This window comes from Triplophysa dalaica, chromosome 24 (assembly GCF_015846415.1).
Source record: "Triplophysa dalaica isolate WHDGS20190420 chromosome 24, ASM1584641v1, whole genome shotgun sequence".
Classification (NCBI taxonomy): domain Eukaryota; kingdom Metazoa; phylum Chordata; class Actinopteri; order Cypriniformes; family Nemacheilidae; genus Triplophysa; species Triplophysa dalaica.
In genome coordinates, this window is record NC_079565.1 from 3,021,149 (window position 1) to 3,040,663 (window position 19,515).

Here is a 19,515-nt window from a genome sequence, read left to right on the forward strand (position 1 = left end):
TCTTGGTTTTCAGAGATTAGTTTCTTGGAGTTTTTTTGACTTTTTAGACCTTTGAGAGTGTAAATTTAAATTCAGTTCCTCACTACAGATAATACTGTCATCACTTAAAGACGGTGGAAGAGAGACGAGCGGCGGAGAAAATGATGGTTTTCTTTGGAGATACATAATCACCCGGAACTTCCCGGAATGAGGCATTCAGTCTAATTTATCTAATGAAAAGAAAATAACTGTTTTCATTGGAGACTGATTGACAAACAGAGAGATCTCAGAATCTCTTTTTCATGTTGTTTGCATTTGTGATTTGACAGACGCGTTTCATCATTCCACTATAGAACCGAAGATTAAGATGTAATTATACATTGAAAAGGCTCCCGTCTGCCTCCATGTAACATTGGAATTAAAACCTCTTACTTGTGTTTTAAAGATGTTGTGTTGTGAACACAAGTAAATCAGGATTAAGCGATGCCCTCTTGACAGGGAGGATCATTTCATATCGGATAGAGAAGAAAACTCATATTTTTTCAGTAACACATTTTCATCTTGCATTTTCATACGTTCAATAGCAAAGCTTAGTTTTTAAACACACCGTCTATCAGTACTGTACAGTGTACCACATTTTGCACAAATTTTATTTGTACTGGGATTTAAATTTAAACTATAGTGGGTTTTTATTAGGGCTGTCAAGCGATTGATCACGATTAATCTAATCCAGAATATAAATTTGTGTTTACATAATAGCTATGACTGTGTACTGTATTCATTTAGTATTTATTAACACATACACATACATGCATATAAAATAAAAACATTTATAAACGTTTGTATATTATATAAATTATTTGGTAATAGAAACACATCTCAATATATTGTAAATATTCATGTAAGTATGTGTATGTTTTTGTTTATGTTTATACAAAATAAATATGCACAGTGCACAGACATATTGTGTAAACACAAACTTTCATCTCAATTAATCATTTGACAGCCCTATATTTCAATAGATAAATCAGTGGCGATCACAGACCATATCACATTATATTGTGCTATACACAATAGACTAAAAGTTTTTTGTTTTGCTGCATTGATTTTTGAGTCCAAATCAAATCAAGTTGGTGATTTTAATTTACAAAATTTTGTTTATAAAAATTACATTTTTATAAAAACGTTTGATACCAGTAATGTACAATGTTTCATTTATATAGTGCTTTTCACAATTTAGTTGCCAAACAGCTTTGCATGGGTCACATGAGGCATTGCTCATTTTAAACAGAAATGAATATCAGTAAATAAATGTTGCAAAATAAAGTAATATTGCCATTTTTCTAAATACTGAGATAAATACGATTAAAAGCAGTATTACAGTATACATAATATTAACTCAATATAAGTAATCATCCTTTAAATCATACTTTCAGATGGGTTATTCAATATTATAATGTGCATAACAATTTAAATAGAGATTTGAAATGAATTGTAAAGCCAATTTGTACTTAAAACTTACTGTTAATGTAGTCTTAGTCTATTTAAATAAGTCAAGAAAGAGCCATTTTTGTAGTTCTAGTTCATTCGCCACATTTAAAATGAATGGCTGCATTGCATTTGTGTGCCATAAAAGTGCTGTGTACTGCATACTTGGTAACAGCATGCTGCACACAGTATAGCCTACGTAATGCATTAAAAGTTAGTGTGCCAGCTACTATTTCAAGCCACTGTCTTTGAGTCCTCCTGACAGCACATACTTACTGCACACGGGTGCATTTTAGCGAGACGTTTCGTCATATTCACACAAAATTTAAATATTTAATTGGGTCGATGTAATAATATGGGTGTAGTGGAGAGTATGTGAGTGTAATTTTAAGGTATTAATTATCTCCTAACGTTTCTGTACTGAAGGCGCACGTGTTGCATAATTACTGAGCGTTTGTAGTTCTACCTTGGCTGTGAGCTACACGCTCAGCACTTTAAAATGTCAAACATACTAGAGGAGACGTGTGAACAATATTTAAAGACCTTAAATAAGCAAACAGCCTCCGGTCAGCGATGACACGCATGTTAATTATGTTACTATTATGTGACTATTATGTTAATTTTAACTGCAGGATAAACAAGCTTCTTTAAAGAGACCAAAGACCTTTATCACTGAAATCATCTTGTCATTTCACGTACAAAAAAAGTGCTGTAATGTTCAGGACGTGGGACCGTGGTTGAGATTAAAGTACTGCGGTTGTTCCATCTGATAGCATCACTGTACCATAGTGCTTTGTACAAGTCAGTTTGGGGGACTTTGAGAACATTTTAGACCCATTGAGGAGGGTGTATATGCACAAGCAGCTATAAATGTCACCATTCATGTCTTTAAATGCTCTTAGATACGTTTCAGAAGGTTTTACAGAGTATAATAACTCCTGTGAATTGTGGTACAATTTTTTAATAAGAATATTTCTGTACTCATTCAATTGAACGTGCCGCAGAATTTACTGTGGAACAGATATGTCTTCCGGATTGCTTTGAGACATGAAAGGAATTTAAACTGCACTTTTTTGATCAGTCTCCATTCTGACACCGAGCTCTACAGAGGTTTCATTGTGTAAAGTAATCTAAGATTAATACTCATAGAGAGACGGATACCCTCCGAAGGATTGAACAGCTAACTTCACGTAAACCCTTTTAATGGCTTTCTTATGTCACACAACGGTTTTACAATAGAGGTCCATTTAACCCCATTTAGTTTATTTACATTATCTCTGCAAATAAACCATTACCTAAAGACATTTACGACACACAAATCAATATAAAGTAAATATGTCACAACGAAGGTTCATTTACAAAATAAGTGTGATCAATTGTGTTATAAGTATTTATTTTCAGCTAAATGTATACTTTATGTATACTTTAAATTACATTTAAATGTATTCGACATTTACACTGACTTACACTTGACACTGAATTCAATTAAATAAAACATACAAGTATAATAAACTAGAACTTTACTTCAAAGTGTACTTTCAGAAAAAAATGTGCTACAAGTATTAAATTAGTAAACTAGTATAGCATGCTTATAGACTTGTTGTATAGTTGCACTACACACTAAAAACCTAATTGTAAACTGTTAATATTTAGTACTGTTTACTTAAAGGAGTGTTTAAAACATACTTTTATAGACTAGAAAGTAGGACAATTTTGTCCAAAGTTACATTGAAATAGTACACTTACAAGTAGACTTGGTGTTCATTGATATTAGTATACCGTCTGCCAAATGAGTTACAAATGTGCGTATACTTACTGTATCAGGTATGCTCAAAAATAAACTTGCGCTCTCCTAAAGTGAACTTTACTTGTAGTTCATTGATATTGGTAAACTTACTATATAAAGTATGCTAAAAATACATTTGAGACTTACTTAAGTGTACTTTAATTGTAGTTCAACGATAAGAGTATTCTTACTTTACAAAGTACGCTCAAAAATGTTATAGAGCATTACTGAAGTGTACTTTACTAGTAGTTTATTGATATTAGTATGCTTGCCATATAAAGTATGCTTAAAAATATACATGAGCTTTCCTAAGCTGTACTTTACTTGTAGTTCATTTAAATTGGTAAACTTACTATATAAAAGTATGCTAAAAATATACTTGAGCTTTACTTACATGTACTTGTAGTTCATTGGTATGCGTATCCTTACAATATGAAGTATGCAGAAATATAATAGAGCTTTACTTAAGTGTACTTGTAGTTAATTGATATCGGTATACTTACTATGTGAAGTATGATCCAAAATATACTTAAACTTAGTGCTTTACTTGTAGTTCATTGATATTAGTATTGTACTATATAAAATATGCAGAAAATGTATCTAAATAATTACTGAAGTGTACTTACTACACTAAACCTGCTTTATTGCAGTAAAATTGTAAAAATGACCTCTGAAGACACTACGAATGCTGGGTTGATTCAACCCACAGTTTGATAAAAGACGAACAAACCCTAAATGCAACGTGACCGTCTGACGCCACCGTAACCGCTGACAGTTGGCTATGATGTGATAAAAAGCGTGTTCTACACCAACAAATGTTCATCACATTACATTAGCAAGTACAGAATTAGACAGTGCTGCTCGCCTACGGCAAAATCCACGGATCTGAGGTGCCTTTGAAAAGCGGTTTGCTCAACAGACATGTCTGTATCCAGTAAGGAATGCAGTCACGCAGGTGGCAGATAAGAGGCTAAAACATCTGCGCAGAGAGGAACACCTGCCAAACTAACCAAACTGAACCAAAACACCAAACGTTATTAAACCCGATGAGAGGTCAGACATTTAAACGATTCCTTTTATTGGTCAATTCTCGGTTTAAAGATGTGTTTTTTGTGCCAATGACTCTGAGGTCACCGTGTTTTGTCTGAAGCGTTTGGTGTCTGAAAGCTTCCCTTTGATGTTGAAACGATCATGTTTTCTGGTCACACACCTGCGCTGCGAGGAACTGCGGTCACCTGGAAATGTTTTGTCCCAAAATTAAGTCAAAAATTGTCATGCAGTATCACAAGACAGTTTGTTATCCAACGCTGCTCAAATGCTACAAGGGGCATTGTGGATCGCCTTTCAAAACTGGAACTGGATTATGATTATCTTGATAAAGTGCTCTATCAATACTGTCAAATCTTCTTTGTGCCGTGACAAAAAGCATTTTCATGGATCAGTTGAGCTGTAAGGGACAAACGTGGCATTCGGAATCACATTAGTTTCATGCTGTTTATTGTTTGGCAGTGTTTGCTGGACGTGTCACATTTGGTCTGCGCTGTGGGCGTCAGGCCTGTGGCTCACGGTCAGACCGATGGAGTTTACACTGGGTCTTCAAACATCATATCAAAACAGAACTGCTGCCAATTCTCCGAATACATACAGCACGACGAAATCCATGATCCATCTCATAATTTTGTGAGGGAATGAGTTATATTCATTAATGTTTAAAAACGTGGGACAATGAGAAGAGACTTTAGGTTGTTTTTATTTTTATATTTTGAATTTTCTCTTTGTTTTGTGTGTCGGAAAGTATTATTTATTATATAAAAAATGTAACATTATATTATAATATATCAATATATAATGTGCAGTTAATTGTCATATGTCTTAATTGTTAGATCAAATATATCCCTAACCCTAACCCTAAATATATTATATCATATCATATCATATATTATATTATATTATATTATATTATATTATATTATATTATATTATAGTATATTATATTATATTATATTATATTATATTATATTATATTATATTATATTATATTATATTATATTATATTATATTATATTATATTATATTATATTATATTATATCAATATATAATGTGCAGTTAATTGTCATATGTCTTAATTGTTAGATCAAATATATCCCTAACCCTAACCCTAAATATATTATATCCTATCCTATCATATCATATATTATATTATATTATATTATATTATATTATATTATATTATATTATATTATATTATATTATATTATATTATATTATATTATATTATATTATATTATATTATATTATATTATATTATATTATATTATATTATACCAATATATAATGTGCAGTTAATTGTCATATGTCTTAATTGTTAGATCAAATATATTATATAATATAATTTAAAATTATATTATATGATATTACATTACATTACATTACATTACGTTAAAAAAAACAAATTCCCTAACTAATATTTATAATATTTATTTCAAATAATGTAAACTTTTTTTGCCTAAATAATTAAAATGTTAATAGTAATCTTTTGTGTCCGGACCTCAAAATATTCTACAAAGCCAGTTGTAGTGTTTGTATAGAAATACAATGTACTATAAATACCAACACAAACATATGTGTTTACGTAACATATTTTAAACGGGACGACGGGAACGAACCATACTGCAGTCCTCAAATAGACCTGTGAATACACAAAGGCATCTCCATATGCTTCACATCAGATTCCAAAATCTCACCACAAACTCACGTTTCCACGCAGCTGCCATCCTCAGATAAAGCAGAATATCTATCCGAGTATATACTGTATATCAGATGTCATGCTGCTCACAATCCCAGAGGATCACGGCTCTGGCCCGCAGTAGGGCCTCCGCATTAATGCGCCCTTTTGTTTACTCACTACTGCCTTTTTTTGTCCAGGCCTCCGTCGCAATACATTAGCTTCACTTTAAGTGCACCGATGTTACATTTTTGCATGCTTCATCAGTTTGTGTAACTTTAGACTAGAGATTAACGTGCCCTAAACCGTGAGCGCTCTGCAGGCACTGCATTCGGATCCTTAATGCTCCTGTACAGCTTTATTATTCCGGATTTGGTGGCAGAATTGTCATGGATACAGAGATTATACATGCACTTAATACGGTTTCACCTCAACCGGAGTCTCCGTCAGGGTTTTAGTTCGACATGTAATCAGAATATCCATTATTTTGTAGAGAAGATTTGCATGCGTTACCCTCACGTTTTAATTTGTGAGATGCTTATAGAAGTCACTTTCACACGAGGCGCTTCATTTATTTCTGTTATCTACATCACTCGGTTTTGCCTTGAATCGCTGCTTCCCAAACTGGGTCACTTTTTTTTAAAGACTAAATTAGCATTCAAACCGTTCCTGTATTTCTCACGGTCAAAAACTAATGCATGCATCCTCAAGTGTACAAACAACACAGTGCTTGTGTCAAACTGCAATTTAACTGTTTTTTTTCCCCAGAATGTTCCTGTTTTTTTAATACCGTCAAATTATAGATAATGACTGCAAATTTACAGAAAAACAGGAAAAATATTTATTTTTATTAGTGCGGTCAAACGCTTAATCGCAGATAATAGCATCCAGAATAAAAGTTTGTGTTTACATAATATATATCTGTGTGCTGTGCATAATAATTTTGTATTTTAAGTATAACATACACATCCATGCTCATATTTAAGAAGAATCTAAAAATGTTAAAGCATTTATATATAATTTCAATTGTTGGTAAATATAAATAAATACATGTAAATATTTGCTAAATATGTCTACATGTGTTTGTATTTATAAAAACATAATTAATATGCACAGTACATAGACATATATTATGTAAACACAAACTTTTATTCTGGATGCGATTAATCGTGATTAATCTTTTGACAGCCCTAATTTTTATATGCCATTTTTAAGGTAGGACTATATTTCTGATGCCCCAGCTGCCGTAAAATGTACGTTTTCTTACTGGATTTTTTTACAGTGTACTGCAATCGAATCGGCCAACTTGAGATCAGACATTTTGTAAATATATATTTACAGATAACTCACTATCATAAAGATTAAACACAGATTAATGTGTGTGTAGAAAATTACTTGAAGGCATAGTTCACCTAATTAAGAAAAATATTTCATCTTTTATTCACCTCCATGTTATTCTAAACATGTGACTTTATTTTTTCTTCAATACACAAAAGAAGATATTTTGAAGAATGCTGGGAACCAAAAAACACTGATCCACATTGACTTCCATTGACACAAACCATGGAGACATTTCTCAAATTATTTTATTTTGTTTTCCACGGAAGAAACGTTTGACTCTATCCTCCTAAATTCCTTTAAAACACGAACGAAGGGTCAGACAAATGTAGCTATGACACTGTTTCTATACAAGACTCCGTTGATTTATTCATTGTCTTCATCAAATCCGTTTCTCAGACGACGGACAAGTTTTCTGTGTGTTATTTAGTGACATTGGCAGAGATATTGCATGGGATTATGTTTAGTACCTTCTGTGTTAAATCACTCCAAGGTGAGTCTGAAGCTTTGAGGAGCGGACATCAATAACCGTTCAACTTTAATCTGTTTGCCTGATTCACATTTTGTTCATTTAAAGTGGTTTAATCTCTTTGTGCCAGTCTTTCTATGAGTAATACTCGTGCTCGCTCATGTTGTTCCTCTCTCTCGGGTATGTGTCAGGCTATTCTTCATCTGTTCATTAGATTAAATGAGTATTTGCTCATCCAGACAAAGCTCTGTTTTTACACGTGCAGACGCAAGCAAAACGAAATGTCGTGGGGTTTGTTTATTCTGTAGGATGTGTGACATTGTTTTTTTGTTTATTTAGCAGACGTTTGCATGTCCTCACCAACTTTGCGTATATTTTTACATAAGGACCCCTGGGTCTATCTTCCTGGCATTGATTCGTCCCACATAAAGAATTGGATTTATTATAGATGGTTTCATATAAGCAACATAAACAAACGTTACTGCGCATGCGCACTTTTGTGACACAACCTTAACTTTCGGTACGCATTCACAAACAATAGAGTGCCTGTAAATTATATCTGACAACATTTAAAAGAAACTGAAAAGAACCGTTACTTGGCTAAACTTGCCTCTCCAATATTTTGAATTTAGACTGCGATACCACGCTCAACCACTAGATGTCAATGCACCATACTGTTTGTTTAAATGCGACCAAACTACAGCATCCATTTAACAAATTGTTATAACAAATCATGTATAATACAATAATACAATTATTAAACAGTAAAATAATAATACACTTGCACGTCCGATGAAACGGTCTATTGTAAACCCACAAAGCTCAGGTACGTCTGTAAGATGTCTGCTAAAGATCTGGAAAACATCTGCTGTGAAAAAACATCTGATAGACGTCTTAGAAAGATCCGTTTTACGTAGATTCTAAATCATAAGCATCTACAGACAAATTTTGATGTCTATATGATATCTGACAGAAGACAACTAAAGTAAGTAAAGTAAAACAATACATCTTGCAGATGTAAATGCAGTCATCATATAAACATCTACATTTATGTTTGCTATCAGGGAAACATAGTAGATTGTAGTATACTGTAGTGTGCACTATTATAGTATAGTATTCTGTAGTATTACCCATAGTGAATACACTGTTGTGAATATTGTAATATAGCGACTGTAGTATACTGTGATATTTACTATGGTAGAAATATTCAAAAACACTGAAGTATCTAGAAACTTCACCACCATTTTCTTATAGTTAGCAATACGCTACAGTATTTGTTATGTGGGGTGAATGCCTCTTGTGACGTTTCAACCTATTTTTGATCTTTAATTGGTTGACTACAAACCCCCCCCCCCGCCTATAATATTATCTTACTAAAAAGAGCCATTCGGTCGTTAATTGTGCATAATATCTGCAGGAGCCGAGTTTGAAAAAAAGCTACGGCTTCATTTAAAGCTCATGTTGTTCAAGATCTTTTTTAAGAATTCTGATCTCAGCTGTTCCCCATTCTGTCCTCACATGCTCTCAGGGGGGCCGTTTTTGATCTGCAGTTGTGGTATTAATGTTCGGCCTGTGGGGGGCAGTAATCTTGAGCCTTACAATTAAAATCATACTGATGTATGGGGGTCGGAGCACATTTAGTCTAAAAATGCGTTCAGGTGAGAGAGGAAATTATTTCTGATGTGGTCCGTTGGGTTTCAATTCGTTTGAAGGTACACATATCAAAAGCAGGAAAGGAAGCGGTAGTCATAGCAACAGTCGATGTCAAAAGTGCAATGCTTTCCTAGTGGAAGCTAAAGCTAATGTCCTCAACACCTCAATCTTTGGAGAAAGAAAGAAACAGGAACACGTGTCTAGTGTTAAATGAAAAATAATATCTGAATGTATAATACAGTTCAGATCTATTCAGGTCAATCTTTGTAATACGGATATTCACAGGTGGCCCACATTCTTCTTTCTTCATCACTGACTTTGTTTTCCATTTCAATTCTATACAAGACTACACAGAACCGTCCCATGCCCACGTGTGAATGTGATAAATTGAATTCAATATACATGCTATAAAAAACGTTTTGTATTGCGTGTCACACTAATGCATACTGGCATTTATTTTATTCAAGATGTTTTCTCATCTTTCATCATTTCTGTCTCATACCTCTGTATTTTCTATATATATTGTTTTATGTGGTCTTTTTATCGTATGCACCTCCTCAGGGTACACAGTGATTGATCTGTTTTTATAAGGGTCCTTCAAAAAATAACAATTTCTTTTTATTGGATCTTTATAAGTCACCATATAAACAGTCTTGTGCTTACATGAACCATTAGTCTTAATAAGCAAATCCACGCTCACAGGAAAAAAGAAGAACGTGGAATATAAAACACTGACTGTAAAGTAAAGAATAAAGATAATGTGTAGTATATCTATGTGCGTATATATATATATATATATATATATATATATACTGTCTATATATATGTGTGTGTGTCTGGCGGTTTTAAAGTTCCCGTCTTTTAATAGTATTTATGAAACATACGGCTGATTCTTCTGTTTTGACTTGAGGCCTTTTTCTGATCCAAATACTATAACGGAGTTAATTAGGAAATAATGTGAGTTTGATGAAAATAAATCGTATTATTTTGCTCGTTTTAAACATAGCATATGTATAATAAACCATTTGGCATCGGCTCTAACACTTGAACACCTGTTCTACACACCTTATCACCTTTTTTTACACCCCTCACCTGTTCTTAACACCTGAACCTTTCATTTCTTATTTGCATCTGCATTTTGCTCTCGTCTTTACTCCCCACCCCATCTGGCATCATATTTGTCATACTCGAAGCTCCGCGTGTGCGGGGTTAATGGTTTTTGTGTGATGGGATCTTCAAATCGCCGGAAGGGAAGATACCGTAGAGACCTGTGCAGACGTGACACATTTTAAAAATGGATGGAGCTGAAAATGGGACAGTTATGGTGATTTATTGTCGTTTGAACGAAAGCGTACGAATGTCTCATTTAAATGATGAGCCATGTTTTCCAATTAAATTGTGGGTGCAAAGCCTGTCAGCGTGATGGCTCTGTTCCTCGTTTATCACAACCGTGTGTGTGTGTGTGTGTGAACTGTACACGCAGAGACGACATCTGTCTTAAAAGAAGATCTCCTGGTGTGTGTGGATGTGGGTTTCACTGCATGTTTGAGGGCATTTGAACGTTGTCCTCATAAATATGATCCTCATAAACATGTCAGATATTTAAGGTGGTGCCGTCTAGGAAAAGAGGCTCGTAAACTGGCAGAATCAAGTTTATTTTAAATGTAATAATTTGAACATTGGGATAGATGATATTATTACCCAGGTGTGACAACAATGAAAGTCAATGGGATTCATTTTTCACAGGTTTTTTCTGCAGAGTAAATGTGTTTTTGTGAGTTTTATTTTTTTAAATATAGTCTGGAAAGTGAGTCATCACATCCCTAATGGTCCATATTGCTTATAAACTGACACATTAAAATTATTGGGTATAGGCCCTTTTCACATTGTCGTCACTTAACTTCCGCCTTCTCGTAACGCAGTGTATCATGACATCCATCTTGCAACAAAGTAGAAGACTAAAAAAACTTCTGTTTTGCGGTTGGCTGGAATTTAACAACAGTGACAGAAAAACTGACAAAACACTTCAAGTACTTATCCTAGCACCTTCGCTAACACAAAAAGAAAACAAAACACATACCTTCATGATCAAACAGGTACTGGTCAATGAAGCATTTGTATACTTTATCCAGCTTTGATCTTATCATAAGCAAAATTTGTCTGCATGAGGTTGTACATCATCTAGCCGTTTTTGTGACAGCTGTGCAAGGGATTAGGTAAACAACATTCTGAGGCGCTAGCGGATATAACCTTACACTGCTTTTATTCCTTTTATTACATGCAGATTTTCTTTTTCAAAGACATAAAACATCAATGTTAAATCCCATTAGCCAGAGAGAGAGAGACATTTTTTAATAAAAAAAATAGAAAAATAATCATTAAATAGGTAAGTGCTTTTAAACTATTACATGTTTTCAGAGCTTTTTTATTATCAAATTGTTTCAGTGTCATAACATATATTTTAAAATCATTAGCGAGTGTGAAAAGTTTGGTTTACATGAGGGCCCTTTCGTTTTATGTAAATACAATTAATAACCGTATAATATATGTGACCCTGGACAAAGTAGCACGGGAACATTTTTAGTAATTTTCCTTTTTGCCAAATATTATAAAGGATATTAAGTAAGTTTCCAATCCTAACAATCCATATACTATCAATAGCAAGCTTATTTCTTCATCTTTCAGCTTTTGAAATCTCAATTTCAAATAATTGACCCTTACCAATGGTTTTGTCGTCCAGGGTCACATATTGTTAACCATATAATGCTTCGCGGCAGAACGGAAGATGTGTGACGTCATGTGGAAAGGGCGTATTCCTGCACATTTTAATTCCCAGAAATCCAACAAAGTATCTTGTCTCTTAAAAGCGTGCATCTGTTTTTTTGTCTCATCCGTAACCCATTCAATTTTCCTTCTTTTAAAAACACTTGTGCAGACTGATATTCTTCTGATGTCATCAGGGGTTCGGTAAAATATAAACAGATGGCTCAATATAATGGTAGTAAATACACTTTCTGAGAATATGTATTTTAAGATTTGACTGAAAATGTCACATCCATAATTGGCCACATGCAATTGAACATGTACAATCTGTGCTGTTCGCAGTTTAACCAACACACACAGCACTCAGTGGGTTCTTTGCTGAATAGAAACTGATGCAAAGAAAGATTGGAAAGTCTTTATTTAAAGAATGAAATAAATAAAACTCTCAATTTTGTGTCTAAATCAATATATTCTGGAATTGAACATATGACCTTTCCAGCACCTTCCATGTTATTCACCGACCATTTCCCTGAGATTTACTACCGTGCGCAGGAGCAATCTGTGCTTAAACTATTCTCTCTCAGACACCTGAAACACGTTGGGGTCATGAACAAGCGCAAATAAACCTGCAACCTTTCTATCAGCTCTCGCGTCCTTTACCATTAGACTAAAACAGCAATGAGTCTGAGTCACACTTTGACATTTATTGCCACACACACACACGCACACACACACAAACATCATGTTTAATCTTTCAATGTCCAAGTGATTTACAAGCAGATCATGCATGACTGCAGCATCAGCCGTGACCGGAATTATCTTACCGGACACACACACACACCAGGTGAGAACTCTTTTACACGCAGTGGTCACGATGCGATCAAATTTCTGTGAACCCGGTGAATAAATCTATCAAAGTGTACCTTGCTATAAAGTGGTAGTCAATGGACTCTAAATAAAATGTGTCATCACGTGTCTGCATCAATAAACAACACTGACCGCAGTGCAGAAAGAGCACAGCGTCCAGATTTCCATCAATCAGATGCTGATTCATTAAAAATAGTATAGGCGTTTGATTTCTGCAGAATTCTTTAAGAAAAATACTAAAGATGCTTCACCAGCTACACAAAAACAATACTTTTACTAAAGACCCACAAAAGTTTACCCTTAAAACAAAAAACGTTTATGGTTTCCATCCACAAAACAACATCCCCATCACATACAGACCACAGAAACTGTTATACTGTAGTTATAGATTCCATTAAAATCATATATCCTTGATGGTTTTCATTTTTTTCATCGCATTTAAAAGAATAAACACAAATATTAAATAAGTGTTAATACTATAGACTGCATTAATATCATTATTAAATATCAAATCATATTCAATATCTAACTATTAAATAAATAGTCATTCATATTTAAGATAACAAGAATAATATTATTTATTAAACATAGAATTCAGTCATTTTTAATAATTGCGCATTAATATTAAATAATAATAATAATATCATTAATTAAATAATTACATTTTTAGTCATTTTAAATAAATGGGCTTTCATTTTACATATAAGAATAAAGATCAAAGTAATTCTGCAAACCATTCGACCATCTATTGTATCATAAATGGTACAAGAAGGATTTATTAGGGTACATTGATAATAGTTACAACACAACAGCTAACAATAGTTTGTATCATTTAAATGTATTATAAGATCAAATATCCATATGAAATATTGTGTTTTTTGGAAAATAACTCAAATAAAATGTAAAATGTAAACATGGCCACATAGAATAATGTACTTTTTTACCAAAATAAATATAAAGAATATTAACAATTGACAATTAAAACAATTCATTGTGTTCTTTGAGCTTATAATTACTCAACACTATTTAAACATCAAATGAAAAACTGAACTATAAGATACGGTCTCCATCACTTTGGAAATCCACCATACAGTGATGCAGCTTCATCACTTTGACCTAAATGTCTGCTGCTGTTTCTGGGCTCCTACTTGAGCAATCTAAATGCAGATATTGATTTACTCTCACATTAAAACACGCAAAGTCCGTTTCTCTCCTGCTGAAAGCTTCAAGCGTTTCTCCAGAGAGCAGCTCCTCTTTTTATTTTTTCCTTAAATCAATGACTGCGGTAACCTCCAACAGGACCCTGAGCCAGCGCGAGGGCGGAGTGATTCCTTAAATGCCCTACAGCAATATTATTGGCCTTCGATTACTCACACCAAATCTGAACATCAGAAGCCACGTATCTTCTCTTAATCGATAAGGATCTACATGCTCAAGCCTGCTAAAAACATCCTGATGGGTGTTACATGACAAGTATGTGTGTGTTACTGACCTATACTTGTAAAGACTGTAGTGCTTAAGCTCTCTCGCTGAAGATGAAACCGCGTTTGGACCACTGACCGGTGTGGTTGGGGGGATGAGGGAGGTTCTGGCACCTTTCGGCAGCACCTGAGCTCTGTGACACAGCTGCTAATTACTGTAGCACACACACACACTGTGATCTCGCTCGTCTCTAATCACCAATCACGAGCTCCTAACGCTTCTAGCCCTTCATGATCCCAGATGCTCCAGACATTTCTACCAATTTGCTGGGCAGCGTTTTCGCTGTGATTTTCATCAAAACATGCATGTTCCCATTCTGTTCTTTTAATGGAGCTCAGTACCTAGACGGGTATTTAAATGATTCTATACAACCCAGTGAACATCGATTTATGTAATGCTGTACAGAATTAAACCGAAGTCTGCTTTACATATTGAATATCTTAATATTACAGGTAAACTTAAATGTAAATAAACCACCCTGTAAAATAACTCAATCTATCATCAATCACTCTATAGGGTAGTGAATGACAAAAAAATGCTAGCCTTTAAGTGTGCTATAAGTATACTTCTTTTAAACAAAAAGATAATGAAGTATACTTTAGTCTACTTTTTATGCACAATAAACTTAAAATAACACTTGACTTTTACGAACAGAATACAAGTATTTTTGGTTTATACTTGACCTGAAAATCATAAGTATCTTGTAGTGTTCTAAGTACACTTGGCTTAGTTGTGTTTACTCTTTGGACTAAGTGGACTTTAAATATTTTTCAACTTTACATACTGACCAGCATTGAGGTGGAATAGCTTAAATAAAACGTGAAACTTTAAGTACACTTTATAATTCAAGTATTAAAATCAATACCTAAATAGCAACATTGATGTAGTAGTATACTTAATGTGCAAAAATAATATGAATAGTAAACTTTAAGGAAGTTTACTTAAAGAAAACGTAATAACATAAAAACTACTAATTTAATAGTGTACTTCGGTTTACTTTCATAAACTAGAAATGTGCTACAAGTATTGCACCAGTAAACTATCCTTATAGGTTCAATTGCAGTGAAGCTGGAATAAATAAAAACATAGTTGTGCACTACTCTTGTAGCACCTGAAGTATACTTAAAATTGTGTTGATTTTGTACAAAACAGTATTGAAATAGTTTACTTATGATTATACTACAAGTATACCAATTGAAACTTGAGTTAAATATGCTTGATGAAATAAACGTGAAGCACATACTGGGGTCTTCACACCCTGCTAGCAAACAATAAATAAAGTGGATGTAAATATCAAATTATCGTGAATAAATGTAAATATGAATGTTGTTAAATGAATATCAGTAAATTGAATATTAATATAGTCTGTGGAAGTATTAAGATCCATAAAATGTTTAGTGCATACATTGTTAATATACAATGCTGGTTTTGTGGTATCTGGAACATAAGGTCTGGATGTGGAAGACTTCCTCTCTCTCTCTCTCTCTCTCTCTCTCTCTCTTTCTAATTAGAGCAACACATGACAAGAATGTAGGCCTATGTATGTCAGAAGAAGACACCTGTGGCACTTAAACATCTGTGAGTGTGTTGTTGTTTTTGGCACACCTCAGGCTGAACACATCTGGGTGATGTGGTTTAAATTTAGACCTACTTTGAAAAAATTGTGGAACACTACTGTTTAGTTTCAGTATCAGATAGCTCTGGTTTAGTTAAGCTTCAGGAATCTTGTATAATTTCTGTCAGTAAAGTCTCTGGACTTGTGTCAGGGCGATATATCGATCCTTCAGCTCTGAGTGTGTTCATTATAGGGAACACTGTTTACAACATTCTCACTGCCGTGTTCGCATGCATGAATTACCATCACGTTTACCAAAAATGAAAGTTTATTGGATAGTTTGCCCAAATTTGGTTAAAATCTCATTCAAACTCCAATCTGATGTCTCAAAAGTACCAGACACGTGGTGACGAGCAACCATGATGGAAAGTGACCGCGTGTTTGTGCCCTTTCATGAAGGTGAGGCCGATTTTTTGATGACTTTAATCTTCCAGACGCCGCTGAGCGACGGTAATTATGAGCCCTCCAGAAAGAGAAGATTAACAATCTGCTTTTCAATTAACAGCCTGGAAATGTGATTATACAGCAGCACGCTTCTCAAGGGGCGAAAGTTTGTCCTGGCCACTTGATTCCTCTCCACCGCCTTTGTTTTAATGGCTCTCGGTGAAGCTAACAGCGGAGAGTAATTCTGGCTTCATTATAGATGAAACTCATTTATTATCATTCGTAATCTCGCAACTTTCAGAGCTGGGAAACCAATGCGTGTGTCTGCGGATTAGACTCGAGGATTAACGTCGTCGCAACAATGAGTAACCCACAATTAAAAGAGATTAATTATGAGGGAAATTTACCTCGCAGGGGTCAAAAAAAGAAAAGCCCTCCTGTGGCCCTGGAGGAAACAACAAGCGGTAAACAGGAGCTTATGAAGTTCAGATAAATGAGCTGGCAGATGTTCGGCTCAGGATGTCCTCTGAGTTGCTCTTGTTGGTAATCCGAAGTGAATGTTTTGATTTCTGAAAGGGCTGAGAGTGGTCCTTTTTGAAAACAGCTCATTCTAAGGTAATAAAAACATAACGCTTCTTTATGTAAGGTCTTTATACACCTCTGAAGACATAGTTATGTAGATTATATTGCATTTATGTCAATAGAATACTAAAAATGACATACTGTACACTAAGGCTTAAACCTGCAGCCACATGGTTTATAGTCCAGATCTTTTACCTCAAACCTACATCACACTTTAAGTATACAAATGTAATTCTATAAGTGATTTAAACGATAAGCAGAAGCTGATGACATGTGTCAGGACTCAAGAATCATGAGAGCATCATCTGTCTGCTTCTGCTTCCACTCGGTCACCTCTTCTGAACCTCATAACATCTGGTTTAAAGACAGACATTTGATTAAAATTCCTCCTTTGTTACTAAGGTGTGATGTCAGCGCAGAAACAGTCTCGCATACATACTGAAGGTCTGGGACTCATCGTCGCTTTCTTTGGCCAAGGCCCGCCCATATGACTGACAGGTAAAGCAACCAATCACTTTTCGTTTTGTGCCGCGACATGATAGGAGGCGTGGAAATGTCCCCGCAGTCACAGACCGGTGTACAATCACGAACGTGTCAAACTTTAACAGCAACAAACTGATTATAAGTTTATCCCGTGAACCTCGCATACTTTCAAGAATGAAGCGTTTAGTCGATCGTGATGAATTCTTATAGCAACCGTTGTAAACACGACAGCTTCCCTGATAGCACACGTTCATCTTTGATCTGCAAGACATCTGGCAGATGCTGTTTGCTCATGCTGAGATGTCTGCTGTCAGATGTCATATAGACCTCTAGAAGACGTCTGTAAAATGTGTATGATTTAGAATGGATGTACAACAGCTCTTTCTAAGATGTTTAGCAGATGTTTTTACACATCAGATGTTTCCCAGATCTCCAGATCTTTAGCAGACATCTTACAGATGTATCTGGATTACTTCGATTGTACGGCTTCGTGTTGTTTCCATGCAGACTGTTAAAGAACGAGACAAGTATGTCTCCAGGAAACCCTCTGAAATTCAACCAATCAGATGACGACTTGGAACGTGCTGAAGAGTTTCCAGAAAAGTGTTCCTTATGCATCAGACGTTTAGCCAACGGTCCGTGGGCATGACGTCTGAGGCTGAGACTATCACTGAAATGCCGAACAAAGATGGAGAAACAACAGTGAGAGCAGCACGTCATTTAAAGTTTGCAGGTGATTCTTCTATCCATGAAAGAGACAAAAACACACACCTTTGAGGGACCTTGTTTGAGAGCTTGGGATCCCTATCCAACTGAGAAAGATCTCTCTCTCTCTCTCTCTCTCTCTCTCGCTCGCTCGCTCGCTTCACTTGTTAGAAGGGTTCTAAGGCATGTGTCATTTGGCAAATGTTCCAGCGCAATGAAAGGAAGGGTAAATATTTTCAGGGCAAATTTTGCCATCTGGTAGGCAGCTGGGACTTTTGGGTGGTGTAAGAGGGAGAAAGAGAAAGCGATGACACACTTTGCAAAAACTTTCCATGCACACAATATACTTTGGCATCACTGTGCTTTTACAATAGTTCAGCATGAACACCAGGGGTCGCTAGACCTTTTCTGAAACATCACACACACGCTGCACCTACAAAAAGTCTAGACATTAAAGATATAAAAGAAATTATAGATGTTTTATGAGCATGGAGTTCATTTAAAGTCTCAGTCAGTGGATTAAAATGCCTTCCATGCTGACTGTGCATTATTGCTAATATTTTTATGCAGAATATCAAAGACATCTGGACAGACAATCTGTTTGTCTTTTTAACGTTTTTAACCTCTAACATTTTGCAGTGATGTTGTCCAAAACGCTTTCATGAATTAACCATCAGAATTACTCATACAGTTAATAAATTGCCAAATGTCTAGAGGCTCACGGGGTCACAACAACTTATAAAAGTTGGCTGTGTATTAAAAACGATATGAATGTTTGGTCATTGTAATTTTGTATTTTATTTATTTTAATGTCGGATCACACTGATTTGGTAACATATTGCAGACGAATGAATTCAAAACAGATACCTGATATTATACAAATTTCCTCCTTTAATGGACATTAAACACAGACTCTCTCGCTCTCAGTGTGAACCAATAGACTCAAGCTGGTGTCAAACACCTGTCAGGAACACGGGTAAAGAGAGATGCACACATCACACAGAGACATTGACAAAGAGGTTTTGACCCACTTCTGCTCACTGAAACGTCACCTTACTCACAGAAAGACAGCAGGCATAGATAAGACGTGGAATATTTACAAATCTGCTTCCTTAATCCATTAGGAGACAGTAAATATTTGTTTGCTCTGTGAGTTACCACATATCAGTAAATCTACAATAATTTGCTTTACATT